The 12419-nt window shown below is 35.2% G+C and overlaps 1 non-coding gene across 1 annotated transcript; it reads left to right on the top strand.

The window, feature by feature from the left end:
* Nucleotides 1-2936: 2936 nt before the first annotated feature.
* TRNAS-AGA lies at nucleotides 2937-3018 on the top strand. Its single transcript has one exon. It is a non-coding gene; the product is annotated as a tRNA-Ser (tRNA).
* Nucleotides 3019-12419: the final 9401 nt, after the last annotated feature.

Genomic DNA, 12419 nt, shown 5'->3' with positions numbered 1-12419 from the left:
GAATACCCAATTATGTGATGAAATGGTGAATTACCTGAACATGTGAATATATATGTTTAAGAGAAGGCATACGATTAAGATATAAGCAATGTGACTATAAGTATATGTGCTTTAAGTGATATGACTTATAAGTATTTCTATTATAATGTTACATGATATGTTATGTATGTTAAAGGAATTATGTGATGGTATAAGAATTGATAGGAAATATATATGTGAAAACAAGTATATGGTACGAGACAAAACTTATGACTATAAGCTACGTGAAAGTGTTCTAGGTGTTTCGATATTATATGAAGTATATGATCTTATGTGAACAAGATATGATAAGTATGTTTATATGAATAAAGGTGATTGGGTGAGAAATGATAGAAATTATATGAAAACATGACATATGTGACATGTGAATTATATGGAAATGATCTACGGGTAAGTGAACTACGTAACTATGTGATCATATGAAAAGAAGCTATGTGATACGTGATATGTGAAAGTGAATTACAAGTTTATGTGTATATTTGAAATGAAATAAATGATAACGCCCATGTTATGTGTCATGAGAGCTAGGGGTATAGTTGGCATGCCAAGAGTCGAGGGTTTATTCGGTTCTTTAGGACATATGTATATCCTTTGGAACCTGTGTGAAGTCTTGAAAGACACATACTTGATCCATAGTATATGTATATGATTCTTAAGGAATTCTACGTGGTCCTTATGGACATCATTCTACGGGCACTACGGTGCAATTCTACGGGCACTTCGGTGCAATTCTACGGGGCACTTCGGTGCATTTATACGAGCTGTGGTGACAGCATAGTGCACAACCTCTATAGACTCACATATCGATAGTTCTCACATATGTACATGGGCTAATCCAGAGATATGAACCAATATAAGTTAGTGGTATGATAAATGCTATAGAAATGATATGATGTTGTGTGTGTATAGTGTTTGATTGAAATAGTATGTGATTATATGATAAACTGTTAATGATGAATTATGTGTATGCATGTATTTACTGCAATTAATCTGATATGATTTTATACGATATGAAAAATGCATGAACTTGCTGTAACATGATAGAACAACCCATACATGTATCAATATAGGTTTTAAAGTGCATTATAAGTGGTTATGCCTCACTAAGTCTTCGACTTAGCGTGTGATTGTTTCACACGTAGGTTTCGAGAAGAGTAAGGAGTGATGCGGAGCAAGACAGGTCAGTTTTCCTTACCAAAAGATCAGATCAGAAATATTTGATAAAGTATGTTTTTGGTTATGTATAAAGTGTTGGCATGTAATAAGTCATTAAGTACGAGCACTCTGATAAAGTCTGTATTTTGTTTTAAATAAAGTTTTAAATTTCCCGGGATTTTTCTTAAGAGTCAAGGTTTGAAAAGTCAATGTGACACTTCGGACTCGTATCCGGGTCGGATACGGGTTGGGGGTGTTACATGCCTCTTATGTTTTTTTTCGTTTGTGTAATGTAGGATGCTATCGAGAAGCTCTTGATCTAGAGAATCTTATGAAAACTCATTTTCGGTGCGACGGGCCTCTCGAATTGTGGTTGTCGGTCTTTTAGAGCCTTTGACTGATGAAGGTGTGCCACAAGTGAACATCTAATTTATAATTTGACCGTAAATGTGATTGTTGTGTCTTTTATGTTTTCTTATGAATTGAGAAAACTGATAAAGTTGTGTCTTTTAATGTAGCCAGTTCAATATGTTTTTTTATGTTCTGTTATGTCACACACACACAAGCAATTGCATTACAATGGGATTAAGAAATTGTTTTTGCAAAATTTTGTTGGAGAAAGGTTATTGGCTGAAGAATTTCCCACTTTAGATGATTCTTGGTGTTGTCTGTCTCTAGGGTGAATATTTGATCGAGTCAACTCAAAATTTAGAGTCGATAAATGATAAGTTTTTTAGTCTCGAGTCAATTTTAAGAAATTTGAGTCGAATTTTTGATCGAATTCACTTATGTAAGATGACAATATGGATTGGCTTTATATATATAAATATAAATATTTATATTTTTTATGTTATAATGTTATTTAATAAATTAAATATCATTTAATATTATAAAATATATTTATAATTTTTCTTTATTAAAGAGAATATTGTGGGTACAAAATGTTGATACGTGGAAAAAGAATTTGTAAAATTTGTTTATAATAAAAATTCGGATTAAATAAAATGTAAAGTTAAAAGACTACATTATAAAAAAGGTAATTGTTAAAATAAGAATTGAAGTTATATAGATATTGTATAACATGTATTTAAATTATCAGTTTTTTATTCATTTTAGTATTTCAATTTTTAATTTTTTCAAAATTATGCTTAGTGTTTAGTTTTTTGTTTTATTTTAGTACATCTTCTTTAAAACTTAACGACTACATTTTTATGGGTAAAATTATATTATTTATCACTTAATTATTTTCTCACTCCTATTTTAATATTAAAGTTTAAAAAATTTCAATTTAACTACTCAACTTTTAAATTGCTCCTATTTTAATACTCTAATTTATTTTATTAATAGTTTTGAGACATGATATTTTTTATTATTATTTTATTAAGATATAATTAAAAATAAAAAAATAAATTTGAAAATTAGAGTGATTAAATTAGGAATAATTTAAAAGTTAAGTAATTAAATTAAAAAAATTAAACTTGAGTGACCAAAATAGGAATGAGAAGATAATTGAGTGACGAATGATGCAATTTACCTATAAAAAAAGTGTAACGTGCAAATCACTCGTTAAAACGATGAGATGCTAAAACAAAATAAAATATTTTAAGTACTAAATTCAGAATTTAGCCTTATATATATATTTAAATCCTTATGTTTAATTTGTTTGAATGGAAATGAGTCTTATTCATCTCAAATTATGTCTAAAATAGGGATAGTTTGAGCATGACGATTGTCTCAACCTGGTGGGCGTGCCGGAGTGGTTATCGGGCAAGACTAGAAATCATGTGGGCTCTGCCCGCGCAGGTTCGAATCCTGGCGCTCACGTTGATGGGAGATCGTTTTGTCGTCTCTGTTTCTTTATTCATGTTCTTTGGGACCAGGTCTGAAATGTGGTTGGGGTTTGGGACTGGGGGACCCTTTTTTTCATTTTGCTGCTCTTTCAACCTTACATGCTCATAAAACAAATCACTCTCGTTTGGTTTACAGAATATAAGATTATCAGTGGGAATAAAAGATTATCAAGGAATAATTTGTGTTTGGTTGGTTTAGCAGAATGTAAGATTACCGTGTTTGGTTAAATGAATAAAAGATTATTGGAATGTATATTGACCAAATAGTTATTATATATTTGTATAATATTACAAATTGTAAAATATTTATATATTTTCTTTAAAAAATTAAATTCATAATATTTATATAATTTCTTTTTACAAAATTAAAAATATAAAAAAGGTTTAATGAAAGGGTAAAATTTTTTTAACCACTGAACTTCATATAAAATTTTAATTATAGATTTTATTTTGTAAATCTAAAATAATTTAAGGATAAATTTATAATTTAACCTTCGTAGAATTTTTATTATTCAATGACAGAAGAATGATATTTTTGAAAAAAATAAAAATTTAAGGGCATTTTAGTCCAAAACGCCGGTAATGTTATAATACCTAAGGGAAGGGAGGTAATGACATTCCCGGTAATATACCCAAAAAAAATCTACTATTGATAATAAAACATTACCGGGAATGAGATTCCCGGCCAATCAAATATGGGAATGTGAGATTCCCATCACATGAGAATCCCACAATCCTTGAACCATTCACCCCCTAAACATTTGGGGGGATAAACTGTCACTTCTGCATAAAATTACCCCACATCCTCCCATTTTGATACGTACACGCTAACAAATACACACACTCTGTGGCACCACCTAATACAACAGCTACTTCACTCTCGTTTTGATATTTGTGTGATGATGATGATGTCAGTGTGTGTGCAACTGGTGAAGAAGATTAGAGGCTGAGAGGCATTTCTTCTCACCAAGCTTCTTCTGCCTTTTTTGGATAGCAACAACATGCTATTCTCAGCTTGTGGCTCTCATTGGTCCCAACAACACCAGCCATCGGTACAATATCAAAGTGCCACAGCACAGCTGACAAAAACGTGCTTCTGAATCCATCTAGTGGACTCAATTGTTAAAGCGAACGGTATTTTCTTTTGAAATTCTGGGTTCGAGTAAATTTACCTTGTAATCATCTTAGATTATTAAAAAAAAACTTGTCACTATCGGCGAGAAATAGTTACTGCCCACTAAATCATATATGATCGTGTCATTTGAGAATGCAGCTAAAATTTCATGCAAGACTAGAGACCAAAATGATGCGTTTCAACTTCTTGGAGGTTAATTTTGAGGCCTGAACATTAAGCCTGTTGGATACAGTTTAAGATTTCACATGCTGCTTCTTATAACTAGAGAAAGAGACAAGATTCCGGCTCTTAATAAAGCGGTGTCGATGCTATTTAACCATTAAAATAACGAGTTTTTAACAGGCGAACGGAAGAGGGTGAACAGAGAAGGGGCCCTATGGGAGTCTTTTTTCATGAACCAAGTGGTCTGATTTGAATCGGTTTTCGAGTACTGCATGTGCTGCTACGTGTGCAGGCTGCGTTGTAAGCGTTTTCCTGTGATTATTATCACCCCCTTACGTGTGATTTTAGGACATTTTGTTTGATTGCTTCTGCACATGGACTTATCCATGATTAATATCTATGAAGATTACCTGCAATTGAGATGATACAAAAATGTGAACAAGAAGAAAAAAGAGACACTTTTGGTAAGGAAACTTCTGGGATCCAACACCTGTAAGCTTTCATGATGAATCTTCTCTCAATTAAGTAAGTCGGCAGCACTGCTTTAATCAAAATCGACACTGGAAAAGCATAAAGAACTGCCACTTTTCCTGTAAAATATATCTATTGCAACAGTCTTTATATGTCAAAAAAAGGGGTCAAACATCAACAGGTAAGCCTTTGCTTTATCTCCTTGTAGGCCTCTCTTGTATGACATTATCGTCATATAGTGCAGGCGGTGAGGTTTTCATGGGATGTGGGGTATAGAACGCACTAAACAAAGCGTATGGCCACGGTGCTGTGGTTCACCACCTTCACAAACTCCCAAATCCTGCATGTTACAGATTCCATTTCTCCTCTTGTACCGTCTTCAATCACCATCGTCTTTAGAAATTTCCCTATAAACATATCTGCCAACAATATCAATGGTTTAGAGCCATCCACCAACAAGAACAAGACCAATAATCTGTCCTATTTACTTTGTGGAGGGTCACTTCATAGGTGTTTTAACTTCCAAACTTGCCTATAAAATGGGAAACTAGTCTCCACTCTCCAACACTTCCAAGTTTGGAGTTGAAGATACTTTTCATCATTGTTGAGCTCGTTTCTTCAGCTGTTGAAACATTCAGAAAATGGGTCAGTTTGAGTTTCCATGACTATATATATAGTGTGATAATGGCTGACAACCCATTGTTCTCCTTTGTTTTATAAACATGATTGTTTGATTCAATGCTTTCTGAAATACTTTGTTGGTGGTTTTTTTTCTTCCTTTTAACAGGAAGGGAAGATGAGTTTGTAAAGATTATAAACAAATGTCTAATCTATGAAAAACAAGAAAGAAAGTAAACGAGAGAAATGAATTTTTTGAAATTCATTATATCATGCGTGTGTATTACAACTCTCAAGGGGAGTATTTATAGCTAATACTATAGCTATAACTGATGATGTAACTAACTCAACAAACTAACTACTTCAACTGATCAGCTGCAGTAAATCAATTCTCAGCTGCACAACCATCATGCACAGTTCACGTGAACTTATATACCATGCATTTACATACACTAACATTCCCCTTGCAACCTTCAACTTCAAACCTGCTTCAGACTCAATCTGATCTGCTCTTAAGTTGCACCACCAGCAACCTTTGTCTGTGTTTGAGAAACCAAGGGGCTGATAAAGGCTTGGTCAGCACATCAACAACCTGCTCAACTGCAGGAACTTCATGCACTTGTAGCTGTCTCATAGCCACCATTTCTCGAACAAAAAACAAGTCCAGCTCAACATGTTTGAACTTGGAATGCAGTACAGGATTAACACATACAGCAACTGCACTTGTATTATCACACCGCAATGTGGCATTGCCATGTGAAACTACATGCAATTCCCCCAACAAAGATTGAAGCCACACCATCTCAGCAGCTGCACAAGCCACACTCCTGTATTCAGCCTCAGCAGTTGAACGTGCAACAACCTGTTGCTTTCTAGAGCTCCACGAGACCAGGTTCCCACAAAAATATATACAGAACCCTGAGGTTGACCGTCTATCATCAACATCCGAACCTCAATTGGCATCTACAAAACCAGTCAGAGCCATTCTCGAGGAGGGTGTAAAACGCAGTCCAAAATCAATGGTGCCTTGTAGGTAGCGAAGTATTCGCTTGACTGCCAGAAAATGAACATCCAGTGGGGCTTGCATAAATTGACACACCCTGTTCACAGCAAATACCACATCAGGTCGAGTGATCACGATGTACTGCAGAGCACCTACGATGCTTCTGTATTGTGCAGCATCTTCAAGTGGTGTTCCTTCCTTGGCTGACAGCTTTATGTTAGAAACCATAGGGGTGGGCAGACTTTTCACTTCACCAAAACCATGTTTCTGTAAAAGGTCTTGGATATACTTTTGTTGACTCAAAACAACATCACCACCTTCATAACTGACTTCCACTCCTAGGAAAAAGTGCAATGGTCCAAGATCCTTCAACGAAAACTGAGCATTCAGTCTGTCTATAACACTTTGAACAACCACCTCTTTATCCCCTGTTAAGATGATATCATCAACGTACACCAGTAAGTACACCAAGCTATCCGAGGTCTTTCGAACATAAAGAGAGGCATCCGACTTAGCTAGGCAAAAACCTTCAGACTGCAGGTATGCCTTCAGTCGCTCAAACCAGGCCCTCGGTGCTTGTTTCAGCCCATAAATTGCCTTGTGTAGCTTACACACCAGCTCACCACTGCCTTGCTCATACCCTGGTGGTTGAGACATATACACTTCTTCAGTGAGCAACCCGTTCAAAAAAGCATTATTGACATCAACCTGTCTCAGCTTCCACCCCCGTGACAATGCCAAGGAAATGATTACCCTGATCGTTGCAGGCTTAACCACCGGGCTGAAGACTTCATCAAAATCGATCCCTGGTTTTTGAAGAAAACCTTTCGCCACCAAGCGTGCTTTGTACCTTGAAATCGAGCCATCAGCATTTCTCTTTACTCGAAAGATCCATTTACAGTTCACTGCCTTCCTATCTCTGGGAAGAGGAACTAGTGTCCACGTGCCATTCCTTACCAGGGCATCATACTCGGCTTGTGCAGCTTCTTTCCAATGAGGACTCATCAAGGCCTCTGTGATATTTGATGGTTCTCGATCTGAACCTGCAACGTTATAAACTTTTGGTTTCCAGATTCCATGCTTACTCCTAGTCATCATGGGATGAACATTAGAGATTGTTTGTGGTACACCACTCTCCACATTTTGTTGAACTTCAATGCACGGCTCTGTTGTACCATTTTCTTCTTGAACCTCACGTGAACTGCAACGATAATTGCTATCATCGTGATTCTCTTCATGGATCCCATGTGCACGACAACTACTCCCAGAATTGCCATTATCGAGACTTTCTTGGATTCCATGTGAACAACCATTAAAAATACTCTCATTATTAATGTTTGCCGTACCTTGATTGCCATGTGAGCCCCCACCACATTCAATATTCGGCATGGCCCCATCACCATGTGCATTTTCCAACTCAAAAGGACTTGAATTATGTGCACCACGTGAATTTGCCAACTCAACAAATGAGCCACCATCATGCGCATTAATATTTAATTGAACTTTGCTCGCGCTCCTTTCAACATTCGGCATGGTCCCATTGCTCGCACTATCGTCATTATCATGGGAGGCGGTCCCATAGCTTGAAATTTGCGCACCATTATCTCGAAAAGTTGGGTTGCCACCATTATAACTTCCACTATTATTTCCATTATTTATGTTTGCCGCACTCCTATCTCCTTGGACCACATGTGCACCACGAGAATCTCCTTGAACCACATACACACCATTGTTCGTTATAGGCGCATTATCATTATTTAAAGTTGCTTCATAGTTTTCTTGGACCCCATGTGCATTGCCAACACAACCTCCATTAACTATATTAGGCGCATTACTCCTCCTTTTATATACAATTGCCACACGAGAATTGCCTTGGACCCCACGAGCACTTCCTTGGAGCCCATGCACATTTGAATTTGGCGCACCATGAGCATAACTATTTAACTCTTCAACGCATGCATTTCTTGAAGTCTCAACACGAGTGGGCACCACGCCAAGGGCATTATTACTTGGACTTTGCGCACCATCATGCGCATCATGGTGAACGGTTATTAATTCAAGTGGTGTGGCCCCATGTTCATGCACAACACCTCGCATAGCTCCAAGCGGCGTGGTCTCATGAGCATTGTCTTGTATAGCTCCAAGCGGTGTGGTCCCAAGGTTATCACTATATGCAGAAGACGAGATGGCTCCAACCCGATGTGCATTATGATGATTTCCAAGCAGTGTGGCTCCACACTTATTATATAATATAGGCAATTGTCCAGTAGTGACAATTTCTTGTCTATGGCACCTGCACACAAATTGATTCTTATCAAAAGGAAATACTTGTTCGTCAAACCTCACATGTCGAGATACAAAAACTCTGCCATTATCGTCTAGACATTTGTACCCATGATGTGAAGTGCTGGGCCCGAGAAACACACACTGCCTTGATCGAAAATCCAATTTATGTTGATTAAATGGTCTCAAGAAGGGAAAGCAAGCACACCCAAACACTCTCATTCCAGAGTAGTCAGGAGCTTTCTGATAGAGAGTGAGAGAGTGAGAGATGGAGATGAGACTGAGTTGTGATTTTAGTTTTAGGTTATGAGTTGCGATTACGGGATATACTGTGGACGGTTCAGTGTTCCAATATATTAATATTCGTGTTTGGAATTTAAAAAAAAAATACTTGGCCAGGATACTAATGGCGCTTTGAAAATCGCATTGCGATTATGTATTATCGCGTTGCGAAAGTCAGTATCGCGTTGCGAAAGTAAGTATCTCGTTGCGATTTGTATTATCGCATTGCGATAGTCAGTATCGCATTACGATTTTCCCAATTCGCGTTGCGATTTACTTATTCGCATTGCGAATTGTGAAAATCGCAACGACACTGTAGACCATCGCAATGCGATTTTCAACTATCGCAGCGCGAAATGCAACGCGAATTTGCGATAATGGAGATCGCGTTGCGAATTAGCGATCGCATTGCAATTTTGTTGGTCATTTTGGCAAATCCGGAAAAAGTTGGTTAAAATCGTATATTATATGGGATTTTTGGTCACTGAGGTTATTTTCTCTTTTAATATATTGAACAAAAACCCTAGTTTACTCGTTTTCCTCTGTTTTCTCAAAGAGAAAAATGGTAATGGTTCTCTCTTTCTTTAATCTCGTGTAGTTTTATCTTGCATTATATCTTACAATTGGCTCTGATATTTTTGCATACTGGAGAACCTGTAAACCCCAAAGCATACCCACTAGCCGATGCTCAGTTGACAACAACGATTTTAGATCTTGTTGAACAAGCTGCCAACTACAACCAGCTCAAAAAGGGAGCTAATGAAGGTTAGTAAACAATATCCATTTCCATATTTTTTTGGTTTATTGTAATCATTGTTATCGTTTCCGATATGGGTTTTCTTTCTCTTGATCTTCTTCTTTGTTTCTTTTTCTTTTTTGATTGGGTTTGTTTGGGATTCAGCTACCAAGACCCTGAACAGAGGTATCTCGGAGTTCGTTGTGATGGTTGCGGATACCGAGCCCCTTGAGATTCTGCGTTAAGTTACGGATTTAGTATTTAAACTATCAGTTTTAGTCCGTTTTAGTACTTAAATTTTCAAAATTTTCAAATCCATACTTAAATTTTAGTTCTTGTTTCATTTTACTTCCCCATGAGTTTTGAAAGTTTAGGAACTAAAATGGTTTAAGGGTATTAAAATAAAATAAAAACTGAACGTCATGTATGTTTTTGAAAAAAATGAAAGTTTAATACTAAAACAGATTAGTTTAGGTACTAAACGTGGAGTTTAGCTTATTTTCTTTGCTCTGCACTATTGAAATTGTGTACCTCACATAATAATGGGGGCAGCTACCATGTCAAGCTGCACACTTGCTTCTAATTGCCAAACTCGACTGTAACTTACAAGTTGCATGACTATATAAGGGCATGTGATCTTCAACAGTTTTGGAGTTTTCTCCCTTTTTGTTTAGTACCTATGATTGGTATGTGCTGTTCTGTGCTACCATTTTCTTTGCTTTCGGGTCAGGGTTTAGGATTTGAATAATTGTCTTTTGGAGTGTCCAGTCCCATTGCTTCAAATCAATGGTGTACTCACTAGCTGTGAATTTGAAGCATCTTTAACTTAAGGTTATCCACTCTGTTTAATGTTGATTGTTCCTATAATGCACCATCTTGATTTCTCAATGTAAAGTTCATCGTAGAACCAAAATCTTTGCTACAACACCTTGATTCATCGCCTAGATTTTGAGCACAATAGTTAAGTTTGTATTTGATTTTTTTTGCAGAATGTCCCCTATGTGTTTGTTCCTTCAAAGAAAGCACTTGGACGAGCATGTGGGGTCACAAGACCTCTAATTTCATGTTCTGTCACAACAAACGAAGGAAGCCAATTGAAATCCCAAATACAACAACTCAAGGTACTTGGCCTTCTAGTACAACATGTTACCTTGCAAAGTTTATGATATTTTACACCCTTTGGGGCTGAATATGCTTCTGCATCTTATGTTTTTTTTCGTTTGTGTAATGTAGGATGCTATCGAGAAGCTCTTGATCTAGAGAATCTTATGAAAACTCATTTTCGGTGCGACGGGCCTCTCGGATTGTGGTTGTCGGTCCTTTAGAGGCTTTGACTGATGAAGGTGTGCCACAAGTGAACATCTCATTTATAATTTGACCATAAATGTGATTGTTGTGTCTTTTATGTTTTCCTATGAATTGAGAAAGCTGATAAAGTAATGTCTTTTAATGTAGCCAGTTCAATATGTTTTTTTTGCTCTGTTATGTCATACACACACACACAAGCAATTGCATTACAATGGGATTGAGAAATTGTTTTTGCAAAATTTTGAACGAGAAAGGCTTTTGGCTGAAGAATTTCCCACTGTAGATGATTCTTGATGTTGTCTGTCTCTAGGGTGAATATTTGATTGAGTCAACTCAAAATTTACAGTCGATAAGTGATAAGTTTTTGAGTCTTGAGTCAATTTTATGAAATTTGAGTCAAAATTTTGATCGAATTCACTTATGTAAGATGATAATATGGATTGACTTTATATATATATATATATATATTTATTTATATATTTTTTATGTTATAATGTTATTTAATAAATTAAATATCATTTAATATTATAAAATATATTTATAATTTTTCTTTATTAAAGAGAATATCGTGGGTACAAAATGTTGATACGTGAAAAAAGAATTTGTAAAATTTGTTTATAATAAAAATTCGGATTAAATAAAATGTAAAGTTAAAAGACTACATTATAAAAAAGGTAATTGTTAAAATAAGAATTGAAGTTATATAGATATTGTATAACATGTATTTAAATTATCAGTTTTGATTCATTTTAGTATTTCAATTTTTAATTTTTTCAAAATTATGCTTAGTGTTTAGTTTTTTGTTTTATTTTAGTACATCTTCTTTAAAACTTAACGACTACATTTTTATGGGTAAAATTATATTATTTATCACTTAATTATTTTCTCACTCCTATTTTAATATTAAAGTTTAAAATTTTTCAATTTAACTACTCAACTTTTAAATTGCTCCTATTTTAATACTCTAATTTATTTTATTAATAGTTTTGAGACATGATATTTTTTATTATTATTTTATTAAGATATAATTAAAAATAAAAAATAAATTTGAAAATTAGAGTGATTAAATTAGGAATAATTTAAAAGTTAAGTAATTAAATTAAAAAAATTAAACTTGAGTGACCAAAATAGGAATGAGAAGATAATTGAGTGACGAATGATGCAATTTACCTATAAAAAAAGTGTAACGTGCAAATTACTCGTTAAAACGATGAGATGCTAAAACAAAATAAAATATTTTAAGTACTAAATTCAGAATTTAGCCTTATATATATATTTAAATCCTTATGTTTAATTTGTTTGAATGGAAATGAGTCTTATTCATCTCAAATTATGTCTAAATAGGCATAGTTTGAGCATGACGATTGTCTCAACCTG

Source organism: Hibiscus syriacus, unplaced genomic scaffold (assembly GCF_006381635.1).
Source record: "Hibiscus syriacus cultivar Baekdansim isolate YM2019G1 unplaced genomic scaffold, ASM638163v2 tig00000340_pilon, whole genome shotgun sequence".
In the NCBI taxonomy this organism is placed as follows: Eukaryota; Viridiplantae; Streptophyta; class Magnoliopsida; order Malvales; family Malvaceae; genus Hibiscus; species Hibiscus syriacus.
Note: the sequence above shows the minus strand (reverse complement) of the source record. Positions and strands in the feature narration are given on the sequence as shown.